The sequence below is a fragment of the Triturus cristatus genome, chromosome 9, assembly GCF_964204655.1.
Source record: "Triturus cristatus chromosome 9, aTriCri1.1, whole genome shotgun sequence".
Lineage (NCBI taxonomy): Eukaryota > Metazoa > Chordata > Amphibia > Caudata > Salamandridae > Triturus > Triturus cristatus.
The window spans coordinates 1,293,722,355-1,293,749,273 of NC_140592.1; the positions used below are offsets into that span (position 1 = coordinate 1,293,722,355).

The window sequence follows — 26,919 nt, forward strand, 5'->3', positions numbered from 1 at the left end:
TCAGGTGTTGAGTCTTGGTTTGGTTCAGGAGGGTGTCAACCGCATGGGGTACCAATACTGTGAGGGGGTTCGAGAGCACGATCCCCTCACTTTGCCAGATAGAGACAGCAGCGGCGGCTACTGCTCGGAGGCAGGCGGGTAAAGCTCTGGCTACAGGGTCAAGAGTGGCAGAGAAGTAGGCACAAGGGCGTTGTTTAGGGCCTATGGACTGGGTTAGAACAGACAACGCACATCCCTCCCTTTCGTGGGTGTAGAGGGAGAAAGGTTTAGTGTAGTCTGGGGTTCCTAGGACTGGGGCCGAGCAGAGGGCGTCTTGTAATTCTTTGAAGGAGGATTGGCATTCGGGTGTCCAAGGGAGGGGGAAGGGGACATCTTTAGCCAGCAGGGAAAGCAGAGGTTTTACAATAAGACTGAAGTTTGGCAACCATTGTCGACAAAAGGAGGTGAGGCCTACTAGAGACCGCACTTGCTTCTGAGTTTTGGGAACAGGGGTTTCTAGGATGGTCTGAATTCGGTCAGGGGTAAGTTTCCTCCCGTCTTTGGATAGTAGGTGGCCTAGATATGTCACTTGGGGTTGGCAGAATTGCAACTTCTTCCTGGAGACCTTGTGACCGTTTTCCGCGAGGAAGTGGAGGAGGTGAATGGTGGCTGTGACGGCAAGTGGAGTGGTGTCGGCTGCCAAAAGAATGTCATCGACGTACTGTATTAACACCACTCCATTGGGTAGTTGGACTGCATCTAGTTGTCTCTTGAGGGCTTGGCTATAAATGCTGGGACTCTCAGTGTAGCCTTGGGGTGCCCTACAGAATCTGTACGAACGGGCTTTTAAAGTGAAGCCGAACAGGTAGCGGCTGTCTGGGTGGATGGGGATGGAAAATAATGCGTTCTTGAGATCAATAACGGTAAAAGTGGTGGCAGTGGACGGAATCAGGGTGAGGATGGTGGTGATGTCTGAGACCACGGGGTACTGAGGTATGACTACTTTGTTAACTTCTCGTAAGTCAACAATAAAGCGGTATGCTTTCTCATCTCCCTCACCTTGCTTTTTTACAATGGGTAGGATAGGGCTGTTGCAAACATTACTGACTACTTCTTCTACCACTCCTGCATCGACTAGGGACTCGATGATTTCCACCAATGCCTTCTCGCCTTCGGGCGATATCCGATACTGTGGAAGCTTTGGGAGCACTGCGTCCGGTCGGACGGTTATGTGTACTGGGTCGATCACCATGCGCCCTACATCTGAGTCGGTTTTAGCCCATAGATGTGAAGGTAACGTGTCGAGTAGGGAAGGGTCAGCATCGGTTATAGAGAGCATACGCCGTGTGTGACAAGGTCTGAACAGATCTGGGTTATCGTGCAGGATGACTCGAACTCCGTCTGGGGAGCATCTGATGGTAGCTCGAAAATGTTTTAGCAAATCAAGTCCCATAATAGCATCGGGGGTGTTGGAGGAGAGTAGAAAGGTCGTGTCAGTGGCGTTATCTTCTAAGTCAAAGGAGATTGGTGCTGATAAGGGGTGAGTGGAGGGCGTTCCATCGAAGCCTATTGAGGTTACGTGTGAGCCAGACAAGGGTGCCCTAGGAATCAGTCGTTTAGATAACGCACTACGTGTCGCCCCAGTATCTACCAGGAATGGAGACTTGGTGCCCAAGACCTTAGCAGTGACGTAAGGACCTTGCTGGTCAACACGGAGTTCGACTGGATCCCTCCCTTGCCCCTGGCGGTCCTATGCGAAGTCATGGGTGCTTTCGTAGTCGGACTGCTGACACTGGTTTTGTCGGGGGCGATCAAAGGTGTTTGGTCTGCCTGGCCTGTCGTTGATGGCGTCGTTCGTGTACCCTCGTCCCTGTCCTCTATTTCTGGGGTCATATGCTGTGCCTCTGGGGTCCCTATTTTTGTTCAATTCCAGAAGGACCGGGCACTGGGATTTCCAGTGTCCGAACCCTCTACAGAACGCACATTGGTTCCCATCTAAGTCTCTCCGTCCGTTGTAGGGTGCAGGGGTATGGTCTCTAGGGGGTAGCTTTCTAGGGGCGGTTGGTTGGTAATTCCCTTTCGGGGGCTCCCTTCCTATGGTCACCCCTTGCAACTGTGCTATCATTACCCTCTCCTTCAGTTCCTTTTTCTTCCTCTCTGACGCCCTATCGTTCTCATTCTTTTGGTTTTCGTAGTATTGGGCCATCTGGAGGATTGCTGCGGGTTTGGAGGCTGCCCAACTACTCTCGCTGGTCTGTAGCTTCTGGGAGACTTCTTGTGACAGACCCTTCACATAATTCTGGACAAAGAGGTGATGTCCGGTTGCAGTGGTCATGTCCTGGCCACTATAATCGGAAAACACAGTCTCGAATCGAGAGAAGTATTCAGACACATCCTCCTGGGGTTTCTGGCGACAAGCCATCACTATCGACCAGTCTACCTTTCTTTCTGGGATTAGAGTCTTCAATTTCTGTACAATCTTGTCTGGGAGCTCCAATATGGCTTTCGGGGGTTTCTGTCCCGGTTCTCGCTGTTTATCTATGGTATCGAGTTGTACCCAGGTATATCCGAACGGCTCAGCGTGGTCAACTTTCCGGATTTGCTTCCACACATCAGCCGGCAGACATAATCCGAAGAACAAGTCGATATCTGCTAAAGTCATTATTGTTGAGCCTAAGGCTGTACCTAGTTCGGTGTAGAAGGCAGTCGGGTTCTTTCTTAAGTCGGGTAGAGTTTTTCTAAAGGTCAAAATATCTTGTCGGTCCCATGGCTGGTAGACCCAATTATATACAACCCTTCCCTTCGCATCTTGGTGGTTGATGTCGTCATGTGTTCCCTGACCTCGTGGGGGGACCCAGTAGGGGGCGGCCTCTTTGATGGGCATCATGGTATCAGTCCTTTCTTCCTGGGGCTTAGTCGCTATGGGGGTTTCTGCTTTGGTGGCCTGTCTGTGTTCTTTAAGGTGTCGATAGACCTCGAGAAGAGGTTCGTCACATCGCCCTCTCCTTCTTCCCCAATGTCTACCTTCCTATATAGGGCCGCTAAGCCTTCGGGACCTTTATCGTGGTACCTATCCTCATATGTATTCAGGGCGTGATAACAAAGTCGTACGACAAAGTGTCGTCTGCGGCTGTCGGCATATGAGTTATACACGTCTGTTATATACTCCTCACTTTCCTTTCGCTCCACCAGTGTCCCTACTATCTTGTCGATTCCTGCTCGTTCCTCCCTTGTTAGTCGATTCATTCTGGTGGAATCTTTCTTTCTCATCTCAGGGTCATCCAACGTTATTGCCGACGTTGTGTTCAGTACAAGAGTCTCGGCCGGCGCGGAGGCCGTGAGGACCGAGGCCCCTGTACTGCTTTCTCTTGTGTTTGGGGGTTGTGGGTGTTGCACTACCGATTGGGAGGGTGCGTATGGAGGGGGCATGTAAATGATCGGGGGACCTAATAGTAATTCGTCATTCGTTCGTTGTTTAGAGGACAACTCAGGGTAGAGCATAGAGGGGGTCCTAACAGCGTACTGGCCTGATGTTTCGGGCTCCTGTCTTAGTTTAGTTTCCCTTCTCTCCTTTATTTCTTCTTCTAACTTTCTAGCGGCAAGGTGAGCTGCCTTTCGTAATTCCTTTTCTGCTTTTACCTCTTCCCTCTTTTTCCGTTGTGTTGCTTCTTTGCGCCACATGCCGATACTGTCAAGCATAGTAGGCGTCGTCTTATTGCTACGCAGAGCTATTTCTAGCATTTCTATCTTACGGTCGTCGAAGGATCCCATCAGTGGCCACTGACTCTCGGGGTCCTTCCTTGTATATTTATGCCATAGCTTGCTATAAGCTACGGCGACTAGTCCATATTTAGTGAACATGTCCTTATTAGGGGTGCCCTCCAGTGGAGCCGGATGGTCCACCTCTAATAAGCGGTCCGGGCAGAACCAACTACCAATCAGTGGGGAGAAGATAGGCATGACGGGTTTCAACGGGGACAAAAGTCAGCACTACCTATCTTTTCACTGCTTGCAAAGACTAGACAGAATATCTCTATTCCTCGTTATTTGTAAGCAGAGAATACCTCCAAAGAACCAATATCGAACAACTAGTGTTCGGACAATCAATCAATCAATCAATGGGGAGATAAAGATAGGCACGACGGGTTACAACGGGGACAAAAGTTTGCGTTACCTACCCTTCACTATTTGCAAAGACAAGACAGAATATTTCTATTCTACGTTATTTGCAAACAGAGAATATCTCAAAGAGCACTATTCTTCAAAACAATCAATGTTCGGACAATCAATCAGTGGGGAGATAAAGATAGGCACGACGGGTTACAACGGGGACAAAAGTCTGCGTTACCTACCCTTCACTATCTGCAAAGGGAGAGAGAGAGAGTATTTCTACTCCTCCCCGTTTGTAGACAGCGAATATCTCAAAGAGAACAATCAATGAGCAATACTAGTATTTCAAACAATCAATCAATTATTTCGCAATTTGTCGTGTTTCACGACCTTACCCGGACCGCGTGGACAGTTTCTCGTCTTCCGCCTCCAGCGCCCGATCGCCCTCTACTCTCCGTATTTGCCGCGGCACTCCTGATGGTTCCCAGTCAGGACCGTAGATCACTCGAGAGAGGTCTGCTCGGAACCAGTGAAGTTCGGATGATCGGCTGCCAGACGAGGGTCTATCGGGCAGGAGCTCTCCCGATCGTTGCAGTCGTTCACTCTGTCGTCAGGACCTCTCCCACTGGATCCACGTGTTGCTGATGGGCCCCACATTGGGCGCCAATTGTTAAACGGTAGCGGCAGTTTCAGTCGATAACCTTTCAAGTATTGCCCGGCGGTAATCGCCTCTTATACCATTCGATGTTAAACCAATAAAGAGGCAGGCGCCGGAGACTGGAAGGCAGGAAACAAAGTTTTATTCCGTCGGAGCAGAACACATCAGATCAGACAGCAAGGTATCGTCACGAGGTGCTCTAACTGCATCTCTGAGGCCTGGCCTCTTATACACAGGTTTATGACTTTATTGCAGAGTTATCATACATGGCACATTCTTGAGATTGTCTTGGAACATGAAAGAACATCCTCGGAATCCCCACTTCGAGCTCGTTCCCACACATATCTACAGTGGAAGTCCCCACCCCATCCACAGTAGGAGATGGCTATCACACAGCTGGACATTCTGCCAATTCCCGGGGGTGTGTGCGACCGGCCGGGTCTCAGGGGGTAGGGGCTTTGATCTACTGTAATCCCTTTGATGTGGGGTGTTTCCCTTACAGTAGGGGCAATAAACTGCATCCGCAGGGCTAGGTGATGGCCTGGGATCGGTTCGGACAATGGGGCGCAGAGGAAGGGGGTTATCAAAGAGATGCATGACCATGTATGGGATGTCGGTCAGGCGCGGGGTGTGATTCCATGGCAGGGTCGCGCAGAAGGAGAGGGTTTATGGCCCGTGTATGAGAGAGCGGGGGTGGCCGGCGCGCGGCGGATGCTTGCAGCGCCAGGGGAACGTGCTGGCGATCGACAATGAGCGGGGAGAGAGAGTGGGGTGCCTAATATGGCGGCCGTGCGTTCGCTGTGCGTGGCGCTGGGGAGAGGCAAGATGGCGCAGATAATGTTCAGTTACAAGCTAAATTTCCACATCCCAACCCCCGGATTTTCCCGCTCGGGGGAAATCGGGTATCTGGATAGAAAGTCCGCATTCCCCTGGTCCAACCCCTTGCGATGTTTAACCTCAAAACGATAGGGCTGCAAGGCCAGGAACCAGCAGAGGATTCGCTCATTGTGGCCCTTGTTGCGCTGGAGCCAGGTGAGAGGTCATGGTCTGTAAAGAGGATGAAGGATCTGCCTTCCAAATAGTAGCGTAACTTCTCCACTCCCCATCTGACCGCCAGACACTCCTTCTCGATAGTGGAGTAAGCCTGCTCCCGGGGAAACAGCTTCCTGCTGATGTATAAAATTGGGCATTCACATCCCTCAGCATCCACTTGGGAGAGCACTGCCCCTATCCCAACCCCCGAGGCATCTGTTTGGAGGATAAAGGGCTTCTGGAAGTCAGGGGCCACTAATACCGGGGAAGAGGTGAGAGCGTCCTTGAGAGTTTGACAGGCGTTAGCTTCCAGGTCGTTGGGAGCCCGTAAGTGTGGTGAGACCTGGGCCTTACGGAGGAGATCCGTCAGGGGTCCGGCCAGGTTGGCAAAGTGAGGGATAAACCTCCGGTAATAACCCACCAATCCTAAAAACGCCCTTAGGCCCCTCTTTGTTTTTGGGTAGGTCAAAGCCTGAACTGCTGCCACCTTTTCCTGCTGTGGTTTTAGATTCCCGTCCCCGAGTAAAAACCCTAGATATTTCACCTGATGATAAGCCACCCGGGATTTCTTGGCATTTATATGGAAACCTGCTTGACAAATGCTGTCTAATATACGGCTCAGGTGTTGGAGGTGCCTGGGCCATGTTTTACTGAAGACTATAATGTCATCCAGATAGGCAGACGCATAAGGAAGGTGTGGTTTGAGCAGGGTATCCATGGCCCGTTGAAAGGTGGCCAGGGCCCCATGCAGGCCAAAGGGGAGGACAGTGAAATGGTAATGCCCCGAGGGAGTCGAGAAGGCGGTTTTCTCCTGGTCAGCCGGAGCTAGCGGAATCTGCCAATACCCCTTGGTGAGGTCCATGGTAGTTATGTACTTGGCCTCACCAAGGCGTTCCACTAACTCGTCGACCCTGGGAAGAGGGTAAGCATCCTGTTTGGATACCCTATTGACAGCTCGGAAGTCTATACAGAATCGGATACTTCCGTCCGGTTTCGGCACTAGGACCACTGGGGAACACCAGTTGCTATGGGAGGGGGTGATAACCCCGGTTTTTAGCATCTGTTGTATTTCTGCTTGGAAGGCCACTCGTCGGGCCTCAGGTATCCGATAGGGTTTTTGTTTGACAGTGACTCCTGCGGGGGTAGGGATAGCGTGTTCAGCGAGGTGGGTTCTTCCCGGTCTGAGAATATACCAGCAAATTGAAGCAGAAGAGACTCTACAGCATCCCGCTGGCAGGGGGACAGCTCGGGGTTGATAGGAAGTTCCTTAATGGTATGACCCAGGGGTTCAGTAAAAGAGACGGATTGGGAAGAACACGGAGGGTGTCCTAGCCATTTTTTTTAATAAGTTGATATGGTATAACTGGGTTTTGGTTCGAGACACCTGTAGAACGTACGAGGTCCTACCCACCTTCTTGAGAACCTGAAAGGGACCTTGCCATTCCTTTCTCATCTTTTGAGCAGAAGTGGGCAACAACACCAAGACCCAATCACCCACTTCTAAGTTCCTCCATTTCTTTCCTTTATCATAAAAGAACTTTTGTTTGGTTTGGGCGATGGCTAGGTGTTCGTGAGCGAGGGTCCTCAATTTATGTAGTCTGGACTGTAACTGGCTGGTATAATCCAGCAGAGCTTCGGCTTCCTCTTTCCCTTCTGTTTCCCAGCTATCTTTCATTATCTCGAGTAGTGTTCTGGGTTTCCGCCCAAAAAGGAGTTCGAAAGGGGATGCTCCCAAGCTGGACTGGGTCCTACTCCTTAGCACAAAGAGGGCCAAAGGCAATAATTGGTCCCAGGTCTTCCCATCCCCAGACAGAAGTTTCTTTAGGGTTAGTTTAAGGCTTCCATTGTAGCGCTCGACTAACCCGTCTGTCTGGGGGTGGTATACTGAAGTTTTTATGTGTCTGATGCGGAGCTGCTGGCACACCTGTTTCATGAGTTTGGACACGAAGGGGGTACCCTGATCAGTGACCATTTCTCTAGGGAAACCCATCCTCGAAAACACTTCAATCAGACGCTGAGCTATGGCTGTGGTAGTGGCCGCTCTAAGGGGGAAGGCCTCTGGATATCGGGTAGCGTAATCTACCAAAACAAGGGCATATTGATGTCCTCGACTGGATTTGGGTAAGGGACCTATAAGGTCCATTCCTAGCCGGTCAAACGGTTTACCTATGATGGGAAGAGGTTGTAAGGGGACCGCAGGGGGAATGTATGGATTGCGCCTTTGACAGATATGGCATTCTTGGCAATATTTCTGGACCTGGGCATAAATACCGGGCCAGAAGAAATGTTGAAGTATGGCTTGTCCGTTTTTTTCTGCCCCAACATGTCCCGCCAAAAGGTGGGCATGGGCAAAAAAAAGTATTTGATCCCTAAAGTCAGAGGGAACAAGCAGTTGAGGAACGGCGTCTTCCCTTGCTAACCGATATAGGAGACCTTTTCGTTCAATGAAGGTGGGATAGGAGTTATTCGCTTGGTTTTGTTCGGCCCTGGCCTTGTCCCAGGCGTGGACAAGACTGGCATCATTCAATTGGGCAGTGCGGAAGTGTGTGTCTCTGGCCCAGGGCTCTGGGGTTAACACTGAGACCTGACAAGGGTCAGGGGAACCGAGTGCTTCCCGCATCATGGAGGAGAAACAGGGGTTGTCGGTCCCTATTATGACAGGTTCTGGAAGGTGTGGAAGGACCCCCACTATCGCGTGCATACTAGCCCCGGTGGGTGTTTGTAGCTGGATGGTGGCCAGAGGATATTCCCTAACCTCCCCATGTACACACCTAATGCTCACCCTCCGACCCGGAAGGACCCAAGAATGGTGAATGAGCTCCTGCCGTGCTACGGAATGTTTACAGCCTGAATCTAGCAAGGCCCGTACTCCTTTACCCTGTATTTTTACCCTCACATAAAACACGGGTCCTGTTTCCTGAGCGTATAAGAGGGAGTAGGGTGCGTAGCTCACGTCCATAGGTTCCTCCTCTTTCTCCCTCTTCTTCCTGCAATAGCGAGCTATGTGTCCCCACTCTCCACAATCATAACAGTGGGGACCTGAGAAAGGGGGGTTATCTGGCCGGGCTCCTCGGGGTCGTGTGGGCTCAGGGAGGTTTTTAGTGGACTTCTGGTCTCCTCTTCCTTGGACAATGTGCCTTGCGGATCGTTCGGGTTCCTTGGGGGGGGGGGTCGGCCTTGTGCTCTGGCATAAGATGTGGCCATTTCCACAGCCTGTTGCAAGGATAAACCGGCTTGTTGCTTTAACCAGCGTTGGCTGGGATATGGGAGGGCTTCGAGGAATTGTTCCAGGTAGATCTTTCCCATCACATCCTCCATACTGGACTCATGGGGCTTTAACCAGAGATCAGCCGCTTCCTTCAGTTTAAAGAACAGAGTCTTTGGTAGATCCCCAGGAGCCCCGCGCTCTTGTCGGAATCGCAACCGGTGAGCCTCCTCGTCCACTCCTAGCCTATCTAAAATGTCTTGCTTCTCCATGGCATAGGTAGCGGTTCCATCTTTATTCACTGTCTGGTATGCCGCCTGGGCTTCCCCAACCAACAAAGGTGCTAGATAAAAGGGCCAACTCTCTCCTGCCCAGGCACTAGCCCGGGCGGCCCGTTCAAAATTCAGGAAGAAGGCCAGCGGGTCCTCGCCTGGGGTGAACTTCTGGAGGGGGACCACTGTTCCCGGAGGGGCGGGTGCTCTAGCCTGTCCCAGCGAGGCCATGAGGAGATTTTGTCTTTCGGCCAACTTCACCAAAATATCAGCCTGGGTTTGGATGGCTGAAGTGAACACTGCCCGATCGGCTTCTGCTTGGGAGGAAGTCCGTTCTATTGCCCACTCCATCTTAGCTTGTCCTTCCTTCATTTGGTGGATGAGGGTTTCCATCCTGTATCGGGTGGTGGTTCCCAGTCACTCCTATCTGGCTCGCCACTTGTCGCCTATGGCTGTACTCCCCCTGAGTTTAATAAGTATACCACTAGACGATATAGCTGTTGTGAGGCTTTATTTTGAGGTTCTGGACAAAGTCTTAGTTTCTTTCTCTTCTCCTTCGTCCTGCAGGGCGTTAACGACGGGGTCCTCTCCGAGTCCGGGATCTTTGTCCGGTGGAAGGTCTCCGAGGCACATGCAAGGAGGGGAATACCAAATATTAGTGGACTGTTCCTGTTTGGACGAGTATTGAGGGGGGAAGGGTAGTGAGGGGTCACCGGGATTCCGTCACCAACAACACACGTGGGACAAGAGGACTCTGTGAATGACGGGGAGGTCTGCCTGATGCAGTGACCAAAAAAAAAAACTAAACGATAGCTCCAGAGATTCCCGTGACCTCCCCACAAAGCAAAGAACAAACTATCTCCCTCCCCGTGTGGATAGTAAACCCAGGATCCGGCCCCGTACCTTTCCCAGCCACGCTCCTCCAGGCGCGTGGCGGGGCGAGATGCCGTGAAGTTGGCCTCCTGGCTCTGCCGCTCTCTCGTCTCCTCTTCCTCCAACCTCTGGAACACGACCTCCGCTCTCCTCGTTGTTCTCCGTCCCCTTCGCTCCACACTCGCTGTCTCCGACCTCTCCTCCTCGGGCTTTCGCGCCGTCGTCCCTCCCGACTTCCGTCTTACGGGGTTCGATGGTCTCCGATTGGTCCGCCGTCACTGACGTCACAGGAGGCGTCTCTCTGGTCGTGGCGAGCCAGTCCGTGTTAAAGGGACCGCCAGCACCCTGTACAGAAGGTGGAAAGGGTCCGTCAGCGAGGGGGTTCTCGTAACCCGGGTCTTCTCCAGAGACTCGGCGACACCCATGAAACCAGGAAATCCGTCGAGACGACGGCCATTGGGAAGGGGTACTGTCAGGTCCTGCGTGAGGAGAACCGTTACAGGAGGCAGATGACAGCGTGTGTGAATGTTTATAGGGAATTCAGAACTAGCGCTCTCACAATCCTCAGAGCGCTCTGTGAGTGGTGTACTTAAGCTCCGCCCACTGGGAGCGCGGGGCTTGCCACTCAGAACTCTTCCGGGATTCCCTGCGTTATGGAGGTCGCCAACGAGTAATATCTCCTCGTCTGGAGAGACTATCATCCGCCTGCTCCTACGAAAACGACATCGGGCGGTGGCCCGGTAGTAAGTACCTTCCTGAGTTAAAGCGCGTTGCGCTACCGAAAATCCTGGGGGCATAGGCGCCATTTGACACGCTGACCGGGAGCGCGTACTGCTTCCTCTTACCTTGGCTCTCATCGCTGTTTCAGAGCGCCGCCCATTCACCGCCTCCTCACAGCCAAGAATATCGGGAGAACCGCTTCGAGGTCGAAGCGCTCGCACAGTCTCCCTGCCACCCGACCCACAGCGCGTTGTGACTAACGCAAATATACGAACAGCTGAAAACGTTCAAACTCCCGCAGCAAGGGAGAAGAGCGCGCACAGACTCCCAGTCACTTGCCCCACGGCGCGTTTGTTAGCGCTAAGCTTCTGCACTACAGAGAACACGAGGACACCTATATCGTGGGTGTGTGCAGGATTCTTTTGTTTCCTTTACTCCAGTCGACGCGCAAGAGCTGTGTAAAAGCAGGAGAACATTGCCCGACTAAAACCCGTTACTTGGTGACGTAACCAAGGAAGAACAGGTCATGCATCCTGCTCCTACAGTCTGAACTCAGCACTACTTGAGATAAGTTCATTATCTGTATTATTTGAGACGGCTTAAAGCCCCCCTGGTTTTCTGTTTTACGTTTGGACACCACTGCTGTATTAAGGAGAGAAGCCTATCTCTGGCCTTAGGGCTGGAGCCTAATCCAGAGACAGTCCATCCAGTGAAGACAGTCCTGCCCAGCCACTACAGCAGCAGATTATTTAATTTTGGTTTCTTTGTCCCTTTTTTCCCTTTCCCCCGGAGGAGGTGGTATACGTGTTATGTTACTTGAGCACGCACGGGTGTTACCCCTCAGGGGAGAGGGTTAACTAGCTACGCATCGTTCCCGCTGTACCCGGCTACAAGGCGTGTTCTGCCTCCCTCTACGTGATAGGCAGAGATTAAAAAACCTAAAAGGATAAAACCCATAAATATGGGAGAAATATTAAAGTGTGAGGGGTAGAAAAAAGGCAATGGGAAAAAGCAGGATAGGAAAATGGAGAAATAAAACATTTCAGATTATATTCTATTTTATTTATTTATTTTATTTTTAGTGTTTTCTATAGCGCAAACATGACCCAATCCTGGGTGTCAGAACGCTTTACAGTTCCGCCAAAAACAGTTTCGATTACAGTTTACAAATTTACAACTAATAAACATCTTCAGTCTTACTGGGCAACCACTAGGGTGATAGTAGTAAATGTCAAGACATACTTGCATATAAAAAGTAATATAAAATGTAATATCCTTTCTAAAGAAAACCTGGCTTCAGAACTGGATGCAAAGTTACAGGTACAGATCAAAAACCATGTGGCGTGATAGAGGTATCTTCATTAGCTATCGTCCTTGAATCTTGCGTATGGACTTGGGTATCCATGCCGGTCTGACTGAGGTCCATAGGTGAGACTCGATGAAAACACAATGACTTGTGCTATCCCGGAGCCATTACTCTGATATTCGTAGTAAAATCATCCTGTTATCTCCACCTATTAACACATCTGTAAATAGTAGATTCAGGGATGATTAAAGGTCTCAAAGGAGTCGCAAGAGGGCCGTAGTTAGTTACAGGAGAAATGTACTCATGAGAAAGAACTTAGCCTCTTTATTGAATTTTGAGACAGAGGTGATTTCTCTAATATTTGGTGGAAGCGCATTCCAAATTCTTGGTGCCGCTCCCGAGAATTCTCTATCGTACGTTCTCTTCTTACGGAAAATTGCTGATTTTAGAAAGAAATCTGCAGTCCCCCTCGATGATCTAAGGCCTCCAGAAATCCTAATTTTCTGGGCAAGGTAAAGTGGTGTTCTGTAGTGTAAAGCTTTGTGTGTAATACACGCCATCTTTAGCTGAATTCTTGCCTCGTACGGTAGCCATTTGAGCGCTTTCAGATGTGGAGTGATGTGGTCAAGTTTTCTTGTACCTGTTACGAGTGTCGCTGCAGCATTGAGGCAGGCTTTTAGTGGGGCTGATGAAATCTGTTGAAATCTTAGGAAACCCAGGTAGAGTTGTGCATACTCAATCCTTGAGATCTCGCAACTTGCTGTTAGCAACTCCATGTTTAGGCCTTTAGTATCTCTGACCCATTGCTTAGACTTGACTGCCTGTGTGGCTCTATTTTTCTTAAAGGATGTTATTTGGAAGGTGATGATGTGCTGATGCGACCAGTCGCAGGATACAATATCGATTGAATCTACCTCATTTTCTTTGGAGATGATCCAGTCTAATGTTGCGTCTTTTGAGTGAGTTGGAAGACCACATGCCTGCACTAGAGAATGGTCTGCTAGGAAGTTTTTGAAAATATTGACCTGATTATCTGTGCGGTCATTCCAATGTAGATTGAAGTCCCCTAGAAAGATATTGTTGGAGTGTGGATCACAATTTGCTGTGATAATTTCCATAAGTTGGTCTATGAACATTGCGTTTTTACTTGGGGGGTGGTAGAAAGCGTGTCGTTTAAAGTGTTGGTTATGTTATGTGCTGTTGAATTTTGTGGCGTGATATGGAATGATGTGGTGTGGTTTAGATGTATTTGGTGTATTCTGTACTTGTGGTTGTTGTGTTGAAATATATGGTTTGTTGCCGAATTGTGTGATGTAGAAGGAAAATGGTACAGTTGAATTTTGTGGCTTGGAAGTGTGCAGTATTGTGTGAAATTATGCGGATTGGAATTATGTTGCATGGTGTAGAGTGTGTTTGTGTGGATTGTGTTCCCAAGTTTTAAAATGATGACACAATTACGAAGAAGGCGGTCTTTTATTGCGCACAAATTTACAAAACCTTATTATATGCAAAGACTTGTCCAAATATACTAATTTTAGGGGGGGGCTTGAACAATGTGAGGCGCTGTTTTGGTTGCATATGGTGCTAGGTCTATGCACATCTGTGGGAGGCCATGCACCATATTCATCAAAACGTAGCTTGGCACATTTGTCAGGGAAGGTCTGATTCTGGTGCTGCAAACCACGCACCCATAGATGTGTATGTGGTTCACAGGATTTTGAATTTACTGCTCAGTAGGCAACGAGCTGGTTGCTTTTAAAACTGTAAACTTATCAAATGCCAAAAGCTATTGAGTGAGGTAAAAAACAAGCATAAACATTTATGAGACCTCCACTGGCTCGCCATCAAGAAGATAGTAACCTTCAAGCTACTCACACACGCCTACAAATCCTTCCACAACATCGTACCCAAATACCTCAACGAAAGAGTCTCCTTCACATACCCAATAGGAACCTCGCACCGGCAGATACCCCAAGCATGCGCAGAACCAGAGCAGGTGGAAGAGCATTCTCCTACGTCGCAGCAAAGGCCTGGAACAAACTCCCAGTCAACATCAGACGCTCCCCCACTCTGCACACCTTCAGCTGTAAGACCTGACTCTTCGAATGGTCCGGAGCTACACAACCCCCTCCCCCAGCGCCTTGAGACCCTCACGAGTGAGTAGCATGCTTTATAAACCCCTGATTGATTGATTGTAGCCTGAAAACCTCCGAAAACACAAGGACATGTTCTTTGCAGCAGGCATCTTAAACCTCTGCGCTACTTTAGCATCAGTGGAAACAGCATTGCTGAGATGCGTCACCACTGCCCAATCCAAAGTCCAATGAATTTCCTAGACATTTCGATCAGAGTAGACACGGACAATAAATTGTACACCACTCTCTTTACCAAACCGACTGCGCGGAACACCCTATTAAAGTACGAAAGTCATCATCCGCAGTCGTTGAAGGATGGACTCCCTTTTGGACAGTTCGTCCGTCTTCGGAGGAACTGTTCCAAAAGAGCTGACTATTTTTCAGAAGCAAAAAAACTGAAAGATAAGCTACATTCCCGTGGCTATCCAAACAAGCTACTTAAGAAATCCCTCAAAAGAGCTTGGTACAATGATCGCAATGCTTTGTTGGAAGTAAAAGAAAAAAATGACCAACCCCAATTGGTCTGTGTCACCACTTTCGGCACAGCCACAAATAAGATCAAAAAAATTGTTAAAAAACATTGGACACTTTTAGCCTCACTTCCTGAACTATCAAAGGAACCGCTGTTCTCTTTCAAAAGAGGTCCCAATCTCAAGGACCGGTTAGTTCATGCTTACAAGACTCAAGATCAAAATATAGTGGACAACATGCGACAGCTATCACCGATTATCGGTCACTTTAAATGCAGTAACTGTGCAGCTTGTGCAAGCACAGTTAATCTTAAATCATTTGAATTGAATGGTGGAAACTTCAAAGTGAGATGTTTTTCTAATTGCAACACGAGCAATGTGGTCTATTGTATCCAATGCCCGTGTGGCTTGAAATACATAGGGAAAACAACGCAAATGGTCAAAAAGCGAATCTTGCAACATCAGTCGAGAATCAGTGTCGTACTTTGGTATTCGGAACCGCGTAAGGGACAGGGCCCTACCTCTGTCTATTTTGGTATTAGCGAACCGCAAATGGTAAATGCGGCACGTACGAATGCTTTATGTGCCGTTCTAGCTACGAATGCACTGTGTACACGTTATTCTGCTCAACTACGCGGGTTCCATTTTGGAAGCAGTGGCCATCTTGTCATTGCCCTCACATAGGCTATGATGGAGTTAATACGGGCCTCACAGCACACGGGCTTTCCCTCTGACTTCTCTGTGACCTGGGCAGCTGGCTCTGCTGCCCCGGGTCAAACCGGTCTCACGAGCTCCCCTTCCTCCTTCCACCTGTGATTCGTATCAGGGCTTGACCCGTCATAAAACCCTTTCATTCTACACAATCCCCCGGCTAATCTCTTCCACACCTGCTTGTTCCTGCTTTATGACTTGTTTCCCAAAACAGGAGATGCTCATATTTATTGGGGGGTCTATTTACTTCAAACATGGGATCTGAACCTTCCTGTGTAAATCATTGTGGGCTGGCCGAACTGGAATGTGGGATGGTCATCATGACTCTGCTTTTTCATTTGTAATGTATGCCTTTATATGACCATATCGTAAACCAAGGAATGTATGCCTGGAGCATGATATTTTGTACTTAAGGAGAAGTTCGTTCCTATGATTTTCAGCAGTCTCCTGAGAACATACACGCTGTTGTACTTCTAGGATATCTGTCATTGGTCTGCAGCCAATAAACGATTCTTTGACTTCACCCAGAAGACTCTGTGTTTCTGTAGGTCCGGAACAGGGTGAAACCCCGAAGTCATAGGGTGTGTGCCCCTGCACCGCTGGGTCTAAAATACCCAGTACTTCAGTTTGGCGCCCAACTCGGGCCGATTTCAGCGGTACCAGTCCAAGCCAGAGGTTCGTGAGGAGCTTCGTGTGGAAATTCCGGAGGAAGGCCGCCACTTCATCGACCCCTGCATGTCGACGTGGTCCGAAAGTCTTTTCTGCGAGGTTCTCCGCGTCCCGACGGCTACGAAGGACTGCTGCCCTGATTAATCGACCTGTTTTGGACCCTTGACGAGTTTGAGAGAGCGAAACAATCGAGAGAGTCTTCTGGTGACGTCATCGATCAGCAATATTCAGTTAAGTATAAGTGGAGCGTCTCCCATTTGTTTTGGTATCCCTCGGGATCGTTTGATTTGATTGGTGATTTGGTGTTTGCAAACCCCAAAGCCAGAGGACTCGTGTATTCACGAGAATATCGTAATCGATAATCCTTTGACGTTTGGATCTAGACTAGTGAGCAAGGATGCCTGGTTCTGGACTATTTGGTAGATTATTCTGTTTGGGTTGTGGAAAAGATTTCCAGCTGGAAGAATCATGTCCGGTTCCTCCGGTTGGAACTCCAACTTATGAGCTCTATGTGAAACATGGCGTAGGCCCCATTGCATATAACGAAGTGTGGATCCACTACACCAGGAAAGACGGTGTTTTAAAATGGCCCCAAAATGGTAGTTTTGATACCGATATTTTAGATAACCTGGAAATTAAATTGTTTAAGAAGAAAGCCCGGCCGGCGATGTTTGACTCTTTCCGCTTATGGCGAAAGGAAGCCAAACAGAAGGAAATCAAGCTAGCGAAAAAGAATAAAAGAGAGAGAGGTATGTCAGTAATGCAAGCAGCTGTACAATTTAAAGATAATGAAGAGGAGCAAATGAATGAGCAATTGCACAGGCAGCGTAAGTTAGGGATTGACAAATGTTACCCAGTTTTGCCACATTCTAAGCAGGATGAGTCAGAAGAAAAGGAGAAAGATCCCTTAATGTCGCATTTGTTGAGTTCGCCACCCCCGTATGCTCAAACTGCCACGGCGCCTCCCCAGCTTGTAAATATGCCACCTCCAGTGCATATACTGCAAGCCTTGCCGCAACCGCCAGTTGCTTTGCAACCAGTTCCTATTCCTGTAGCGCAGTCTTCCCAAGCGCCTCCAGTAGTGCTTCCAACTACCCCCGCACTTCCTGCGACTTTGCTTAATCCAGTAACTGCCTCCCCTAACGCTTTTCCTTCTACCACTCCAGTACCTGTCTCTACATCCTCTTTTCTTCCCTCTGTTTTTCCCCCTGTTCTCGCCTCAGCTTCTCCTTCAGCGCGACAGCGTTTAGCTAATGTGGTTACTACATTAATGTCGCCTCTCTTTGGGTCATCTGGTGCAACTCCTGGTGTACAGCGTAAGCAGTTGCGCAGCCAATTGCCTAACCCCGATGAGAAAAAGGTAATAGATCACATGGCGCGTAGATGGATCGTTTTTCCTTCACTGTATGATGTGGAATCGGTTGTTAACACTTTCCATCAATGGGATGCCCCGAAACAGAGATATGTATTCGAGAAAATGTGCGAAATTCTCTGTGAAGAATTGGAGGATAGTGGTAGAAATCCGAACCCGCAGGAATTGTGTAGAGTGAGGTTTGATTTTGGAACTGGTATAATTGTGGACCGCGAAGTAGATAAAGCAGTTGCGATTGTATTGTCCTTAAGGAATGACGATTGCCAACAGTCATTGTTTGAACACGAGGTCCTTGTGGGGAAAAAGGCAAAAGCGCGACAATACCCTATGAGAGAAGTTCCCCCGGTATGGAAGGAAGCGGTTGCAGCTGTTGGTGGTAACCCCGCTGTGCCAGCGCATTTCCAGCGTGTTTGGGTGCATGTTCCATGGAAGCGCTCTGAGGTGTTAGCACTTAAGCAGACATTGCCTGATCCCCGTAAAAACCCAGCAGGTTATTATAAAGAGTTGTCACAGACGGCAGGGTCATGCATTATGAATCTGGCCGACATAGACATGTTGTTTGGCAATGTTGTTCCACAGCCTCTATGGGGATCAATTCGTAATGTAGATCACAATGCAGAACTAGGGGATACATGGGCTAACATTGTTGCTGCTGATGCTAGACAAACGGGTGGTGCGAAACCAGAACCTTTAGTAGCTGAACTCCCTGGTAGAATCATCACGTATATGAAGACACTAATGCCTGCGATGCGCGTAAATTGGGACAAGTTATCTGCATGTAAGCAAAAGAAAGATGAGACAGTGTCAGACTTCTTTACTAGGTTTGAAGAAACGTTTATTGACCACAGTGGGCAGGATATGAGTACTGAGGGTGGCCAACGGTTGTTTGTGGATAAGTTTGTGCAGAATTTACTCCCTGACCTGTGTAAAAAGTTGAAAGATTCAGAGAGTTCTTGGGCCGTTTCTTCTTCAGCGCAAATACTGGCTACTGCACAGTATTATGAAAACAGAGATAAAGACGAGAAAGATAGAACGGAGAAGAAAACGAAGGAATTAAAGACAAAGGTCCTTTTACAGCAGGCCTATCCACCACGTGGCGGCGGTAATAATTATAGGCAACCCCAAGGTGTCTATCACCAACCCCAACAGTTTCAGAACAATCAGCAAATGAATGGGTATTACCAACCACGTGTCCCTGTAGGTCCCAACCAATGTTCATACTGCAAAGAGGAAGGTCATTATAAATATAGTTGCCCTAAATTAATGCAACGGAACGGTAATACGTATGGCGCAAGAGGTAGAGGTGGTCAGCAAGCTCCTAGAGGCAGAGGGCGTGGAAGTGTTCCACAAAACACGCGTCCTCTTCCGCCCCAAAGCGCCATTAATAGCTTTGATCAGCAAGCTAATGCGACTAGTAATACGGCTCAGTATTATAATAATGATTATTATGCAGAAGATGGTGATGCAGAGAATAATGATTACTAGGACAGCCATAGACAGAGAGAGGGAGTTGTTTCAGTGCCAGTGGATCAGAGTGGACCGTATGTTGAGGTGACTACAGCAAATGTAACGGAGCCTTTTCTGCTAGACACTGGTGCTGCAAAGAGTTCAATTATGCATTCCAAACTCCCTGGCGCACCTTTGTCTGGCGATATAAATGTTTCAGTAGGTTTTTCTGGCGCCCCAGTTAGGAACCCGATTTCCAGTCCTATGTCACTTTCTGTTGGACCTTGCGAGCTGAAAGCACCCCTGATCCTGACAACAGGTTGTGGTGAGAATTTGCTGGGATTAGATTTGTTGAAAAGATTGCACGCTACACTGTATTGTTCTCCTTCAGGAGTACAACTTACATTAGGCAAGCAAGTGGTTTCTCCAATGTATTTGTCTAAAAACACGATGCCGCCTGAATTGTCATCCCTTCCGGATGCCCTTTGGGCTACTGGTCCCAATGACGTGGGCCTCTTGGAAATACCACCATATGTGGTGACTCTAAAGGCTAATGTCAGACTGCCACGTATTCCCCAGTACAAGATCTCTAATGAAGGCCAGAAAGCATTGTTAGACATTGTCAGCGACTTGATTAATAAGGGTGTGATTGAAGAGACAAGAGGCAACGTTTGCAATAGTCCGATTTTACCTGTTTTAAAACGAACGGACCCTTCACAGCCACCTGTTTACAGATTTGTGATTGATCTTAGAGAGGTTAATAAGATTGTTGTGCCTCAGTTTCCGGTTGTCCCCGATATAACTGCCTTGTTAACGATGATTCCAGCCTCTGCTGCATGGTTTTCAGTGATCGATTTAAAGAATGCTTTCTTTAGTATCCCAATTGCAGAAGAGAGCAGAGACATTTTTGGTTTTAGTCTGGGAGGCCGAAGCTTCCGCTTCAAACGCGCTCCCCAAGGCTACTGCGAGAGTCCATCCATATACAGTCAAGCTTTGAAAGCGCAGCTTGATGCACTTGTTTTACCTAGTGGCGCTATCCTGATCCAGTACGTGGACGATTTACTGATCGCTGCGGATACTGAGAAGATCTGTAAAGAAGCCACATTGTCACTGTTGCGCCATTTATCCGCTTACCATCACAAAGTGTCTCTCTCTAAGCTGCAATATTGTCGACAAGAAGTGACCTACTTAGGTCATCTCTTATCGAAGGAGGGAAGGAGACTGACCCCAGAAAGAATTCAAGCCATTGCACAGTTGAGTGTGCCAAAGACACAGAGAGAAGTGCGTGCTTTCTTAGGAATCACCTCATACTGTAGGCATTGGATCCCTAGTTTTTCTTTGTTGGCAAAACCTTTATTAGCATTAACATGCAAAGACACACCGAATCCTATCCCATGGTCTGAAGAGTGTCAGAAAAGTTTTGTGGAATTACGCAATGCATTATGTTCAGCTCCTGTGTTGGGTACTCCCGACTATAGCAAGCCTTTTACATTGTATGTTTACGAGAAAGATGGATGTGCGTTGTCAGTGTTAACACAGCCTTTTGGCGACAGACCGCGCCCATGCGCGTATTTTTCATCCACCTTGGACCCTGTAGCGAGGGCATTGCCAAGCTGTCTGAGAGCGACAGCTGCTGCAGCGATGTCTATCCGACAATCTGCTGGTCTGGTAATGGACAACACATTGATTGTCATGGTTCCACACGCTGTAGACACATTATTGAATAGAACCAAGACACAACACTTGACTAGTGCGCGATTATCAGGGTATGAACTCACACTGTTAGCGAATCACATACACATAAAAAGATGCAATACGCTGAATCCAGCCACATTATTGCCGATTCCAGCAGACTCAGATGAGATTGAGCAACATGACTGTCTGTTCAGGACAGAAGAAGAGACGAAAGGGAGAGTAGATCTCAAAGATACTCCCCTGACTGAATGTGATGGCACTTTATGGGTAGATGGGTCATGTTTCAAGCTCCCTAATGGTGACACGACTGCTGCATATGCTATCACGACTTTACATACGGTCGTGGAAACTGCACGAGTGCCACATAATTCGGCCCAAGCAGCAGAATTGATCGCCCTCACGAGAGCATGCGTGTTGTCTGAAGGAATGAGAGTGAACATATACACAGATAGCCAGTACGCCTTTGGCGTGGCTCATAATTTTGGGCGTTTGTGGAAAGAGCGTGGGTTCCTGACGTCGCATGGAGCTAAAATTCAGAATGGCAAGTTGGTGAATGATCTCCTTGAGTCACTGACCCTACCTTTGCAAGTTGCGATCATGAAATGCAGTGCGCATAGGAAAGTCACAGATGATGTTGGACGTGGGAATGCGTTTGCTGATGAGACCGCGAGAGAGACAGCACAGAATGTGAAGACTAGAATGTATGTTGCAGGCCCCGCAAGATGGGTTAATGATGTGGGAATGTGTGAGAACACAATAGAGAGTGTGAAGTCGCTTCAGGCTGAAGCTACAGAAGAAGAGTTAAGCAAGTGGAGAGAGAGTATGGGTAAGTTGGATGAGAATGGTTGTTGGATTGACCTGACAGAACATAGGCGATGGTTGTTGCCTGATGCATATGTGCTTCCAGTGGTTACTATGGCACATGGAATGGCGCATATCAGTACGAAAGGTATTTGTAAGTTGTTGGCTCCAGTATGGCAGAATGTTGGGATTCCCAAGTGTGCAGAGAATGTGGTCAAGAATTGCATAGTATGCTTGAAGTACAACCCTGGTAGGGGAACCCCAACTCCAGCCGGTCACTTTGCACCCCCATCATGTCCATTCGAAGTTTTGCAGCTGGACTTTATTCACATGGAAAGATGCAACAACCTGAAATATGTACTAGTGGTTGTTTGTGCTTTCTCAAAATGGGTAGAGGCTTATCCTCTGAAAGATAACACTGCCCTATCCACAGCCAAAGCCCTTGTGAAGGAGTTTTTCCCCAGGTTTGGGATGCCGAGAATGGTATGGTGTGATAATGGTAGTGAGTTTGTGGGTAAAGTGATGAAGAATGTATGTGAAGGTTTAGGCATAAGGCAGAAATTCCACGCTGCAAATCACCCCCAGCTGGACTAGTTGAACGCTACAATGGAGCCTTAAAGCTCAAGTTGGCCAAAATCCAGGCGAGCACTGGTCTTAAATGGCCTGATGCTCTGCCTCTAGCACTCTTGTCCACCAGAATGACGATACACTCACGAGTGGGACTTAGTCCTTATGAAGTAGTCTTTGGCCGCCCGGCTAATGTATGGGGCGTGCCAAGACCAGCGAAATTTAGCGAAATAGAGCATCCAGTACTGCTCGATTACCTGTATGATTTGACTGTTAAACTGCGTGTTTTGCACCAACAGGTACATGATACTCTTCCCCAAGCCTCTGAACCTCCTGGACACCCCATCAACCCTGGCTCGTGGGTCCTGGTCCGGAATTTCCAGCGTAAGGGCAACGACGAACCTCGCTGGATCGGCCCCCATCTTGTTCTTCTTTCGACAAGATCAGCAGTGCGAGTGAAAGGGAAGAAGCACTGGATTCATGGTACTCACTGCAAGGTAGTTCCCTTGCCTCTGCCATATGACCAGTGGGTCAACGAGGGTATCGCCGACTCAGAGACAGACATTGTACCTCGCTTTGTACCATTCAGTGACGCCCGCTTAAGAGACACAGCTTCAGTCCAAGAGAGTGACAATATTCTGCAGGAAGCTGTGCCGCTATCAAATCGACTGGACACCACTGAGCCTGAACTTTTGTTTCAAGACCAAACAGCACCTGGCCATCTCCGCTATAACTTGAGACCTAGGCCCATGGACAAATAAAGATTTCCTCATTATTTCCCTTTTGACATTTTTTGCTCTCCCATCTGAAGGACTTTCTTGATTTTTGTTTTTCGAACCACCATCCGGGTTCTGCCGCAGGGTCGCGGTGCCAAGACTTTGGGGTACAGGCCGAAGACGCTAGGTCAGCGGTTCTGGTTGGTCTAGGGCGTTTCCCTGGATTGACAGGCGTACTCCTTAGCAGAAGAAACTCATCCACCGCGAGCGGCCCGAGTAGAGGATGGAGTTTTGTAGGATGGAGAGACCGATTGAGGAAATGAACTCTCAAACAAGGATGTGTAGAATTGTAAAAAGTAAATGTTTTATCTTTTTGTGCTTTGTTACACTGTGTAGTATCATGATGTTTATTGTAGGATGTGTGTTTTTCTCTGCTCCAAAACCCATTGCACCCACTCAACAGCCTATATCTCCTTCTACTGCCTCCTCTCACTCTTTTCACCCTTTGCCTGAGCACGAACAAACCCGACGATCAGAGTTCGTAAATAACTCGTTTATCCAGCTCTTGCACCAGCACCAACTGGTAATGAATACGACCAATTGCTGGGTCTGTGGGTTAATGCCCCATACCACTAACAAGGGTATTCCCTACCTGGTGCTACCGTACAGTTACAATGGATCGTCATGGGCATTCCAAACCATGTTTCTCTACGCCCTAGATACATACTCCCCTCGCCCACCGCGTTCCATCAGACCCATCACCAATAATAAGGCTTTGATGAAAGGAGTTGCCGATATGAGTAGGGATATCAATGCCTACTCATCTATTCCCAAAGAAGAGCTGAGACCTTATGTAGGATGGAACGCGACGGGGTATAGTATTAGTCTGGGTGAAAGACAGCGAAAAATCTCATCTCCAATCTGGGTCGTACCCCACCTGGGTCGGTTCTGCTTACAGGGTAATGGTCAGAACCCTAGGGCTCAACTGGGAAGAAGTGACTGTACTGAAACGTACACTTTCCCGTCACAGTTTTCCCCTGCATTTTTGGCTGCTAAGGGCACATATTTCATCTGTCATGACCGAGCATATACGTGGTTGCCCCCTGATTTCTCGGGCACATGTTATATTGCGAACTTGCTACCGCCGACATTTACTGCCGCCTCTGACTATCACAAGACCAGAGTTGTGAGAGGTGTGATTAGTAAGGAGGACACTGCCGGTCAGGAAGCAGGAGACTTTTTCCTGGGTTTCCTGCCGTTTTGGGGACCTATGGTCAATAGTAGGAACCTGAGACAGCTGACTCGTGTGGTTGAATCCACCGTCAATGTAACGGCTGGTGCCCTTAGTAATTTGACAGCTGAGCTCCAAGCGGATCGCCTTATGACTTTGCAGAACCGCATGGTTCTAGACGTTATTCTTGCAGACCGCGGTGGGGTATGCAAGGTCATCCAATCCAGTTGCTGCATTTTCATACCAGATAATGCTCCAACAGTGTATCAAGCCATCTCCAAACTCCATAAAATATCTGAATCCATACACGTGGATAAGGGAGATTGGTCACTGATGGGATGGTTCTGGGAATTGATATCTGCCTGGGGTTGGAAAGTTCTAATGGTCATTGGAATGATCTTAGCCATTCTTTTCCTGTTCTGTCTATGCATACAGTGTGCTCCTGCGATATGTGGCCTCTGTGCTACCTTATGTGTAAGGAAACCTGTATCGAGGGACGAGCTAAGTAATAGGATGATGCTACAGCAACATCTCCATGACTTCGTGAACATTGACCTAGACTCGGATTAAGATGAGTATAGTGATTGCCTATGTAAGGGCAAAAGGAGGGTCTGTCGTACTTTGGTATTCGGAACCGCGTAAGGGACAGGGCCCTACCTCTGTCTATTTTGGTATTAGCGAACCGCAAATGGTAAATGCGGCACGTACGAATGCTTTATGTGCCGTTCTAGCTACGAATGCACTGTGTACACGTTATTCTGCTCAACTACGCGGGTTCCATTTTGGAAGCAGTGGCCATCTTGTCATTGCCCTCACATAGGCTATGATGGAGTTAATACGGGCCTCACAGCACACGGGCTTTCCCTCTGACTTCTCTGTGACCTGGGCAGCTGGCTCTGCTGCCCCGGGTCAAACCGGTCTCACGAGCTCCCCTTCCTCCTTCCACCTGTGATTCGTATCAGGGCTTGACCCGTCATAAAACCCTTTCATTCTACACAATCCCCCGGCTAATCTCTTCCACACCTGCTTGTTCCTGCTTTATGACTTGTTTCCCAAAACAGGAGATGCTCATATTTATTGGGGGGTCTATTTACTTCAAACATGGGATCTGAACCTTCCTGTGTAAATCATTGTGGGCTGGCCGAACTGGAATGTGGGATGGTCATCATGACTCTGCTTTTTCATTTGTAATGTATGCCTTTATATGACCATATCGTAAACCAAGGAATGTATGCCTGGAGCATGATATTTTGTACTTAAGGAGAAGTTCGTTCCTATGATTTTCAGCAGTCTCCTGAGAACATACACGCTGTTGTACTTCTAGGATATCTGTCATTGGTCTGCAGCCAATAAACGATTCTTTGACTTCACCCAGAAGACTCTGTGTTTCTGTAGGTCCGGAACAGGGTGAAACCCCGAAGTCATAGGGTGTGTGCCCCTGCACCGCTGGGTCTAAAATACCCAGTACTTCATCAGATGCAAGGTTGAGAATGCACCCCTAGTAGACCATTACACCAAAATGAAACACACTGAAAAAGACATGCTCTGGTGGGTCATAGAGGTAGTAAAACCCACAATTAGACAAACAAATGTTGACCATATACTCACAATGAGAGAGAATCGCTGGATTTGTCGTACGGACAATATCAAACAAGGTCTGAATTCAGCTACCGAATGGCACACTTTATCTTGCCTGGCATAAAACAGATACCTTTTTTCCCATGATGGTTGTCACAATAATCAATATGATCTATAATTATGACTCTGTTCCCAAGATCTGTACTTTTAAGTTCATTCACTTATATTTAGGTGTTTAACACACTCGCCTTGATATTATGTATCAACTACAATAACTAAGGTAACATCTGACTATCTCCATGGTAGAATTAATATGGAAGACCCTTTTTATAAGCATCACCTTAGCTCTTTAATATTGCCAACGACAACAGTTTCTAGATCGTTTTCAATTTATGTTAAAATATGTTCATGCTGAGCACTATAAGTTAATTTGTAATACATATGTTTTCGATTATCTGAGCAATGTAATTGATTACTTATGCCGGGATTACCACGAGATGTAAAAATGTGAAAATCTTATGTCTTGTATAACACATGTCACATGCTCTTAGTAACAAATCTATGTTACATCGAGAATAGTACAATGCATAATATAATGCACTTCTGTCGAGATAACCACGAGATGTTAAAATGCGAAAATATTATGTCTTGTATAGCATATGTTACACATTTGTAGTACCAAATCTGTGTTACACTAAGAATATTATAATGCATTAATTGTTTAAAGCCGTTGAACTGTGATGTTTAAGGAATATGTTATGTTGATTCCTCCAGATTGCGATATTCAGTGGTTTGAATATGATATATCTGCCAAAGTCAGGCTAATAGTTTTCGGAACGGATTTGTTTCAATAAAAAGGACCCATAGCTTCTGTACTGCTCGATTTTTCCGGTCTTATTGTGTTGAAGTGTGATTTAGGTGACTTCAGTCTCTTCCCATTCAAGTCTAAGGGTTAGAGTAGTGTATAGAGTCTATTTATTAGGCACTTCGACATGATCCTGTGTTCTTCCCCATAGATCAGGGTTTGCATATACATCCTAGGGGATAGATTCGTTAGCATTAGGGGTAATCTGTTCTGTAGTGAGGGTATTTCATGGAGCCGTGCTGAATTCAGGCCTGGTAGGCCTTAAACGGGAGAGACTCCATCTTTCCTCCTGCTCTGGCAGCTCGGGATGTTTCTAGGTCATAGGCAGTGTTTTAGTTAGGAGGTGTTATTCGCTTGGAGAGAACCGGTTCAGGCCGGCCCTTATCGAAGGATTGTATTTTTCTTCATGCCGAAGACACTACATCAGGCCGGCCGGCTGGGAACGTGTCCTTGGCACGGGGAGGTACAAGAATTTGGTGGGCGGCAGGTTACGGGCTGGAATTTTCCA

General features: G+C 47.9%; 1 long non-coding RNA gene across 1 annotated transcript in view; it reads left to right on the top strand.

Moving 5' to 3' along the window:
• Positions 1-26,421, top strand: part of LOC146799806 (uncharacterized) — a 56,355-nt gene extending 29,934 nt beyond the window's left edge. The window contains exon 3 of the long non-coding RNA XR_014968972.1: positions 22,321-26,421. This is a non-coding gene — a long non-coding RNA (uncharacterized LOC146799806). The remainder of the gene's footprint in view (positions 1-22,320) is intronic.
• Positions 26,422-26,919: the final 498 nt, after the last annotated feature.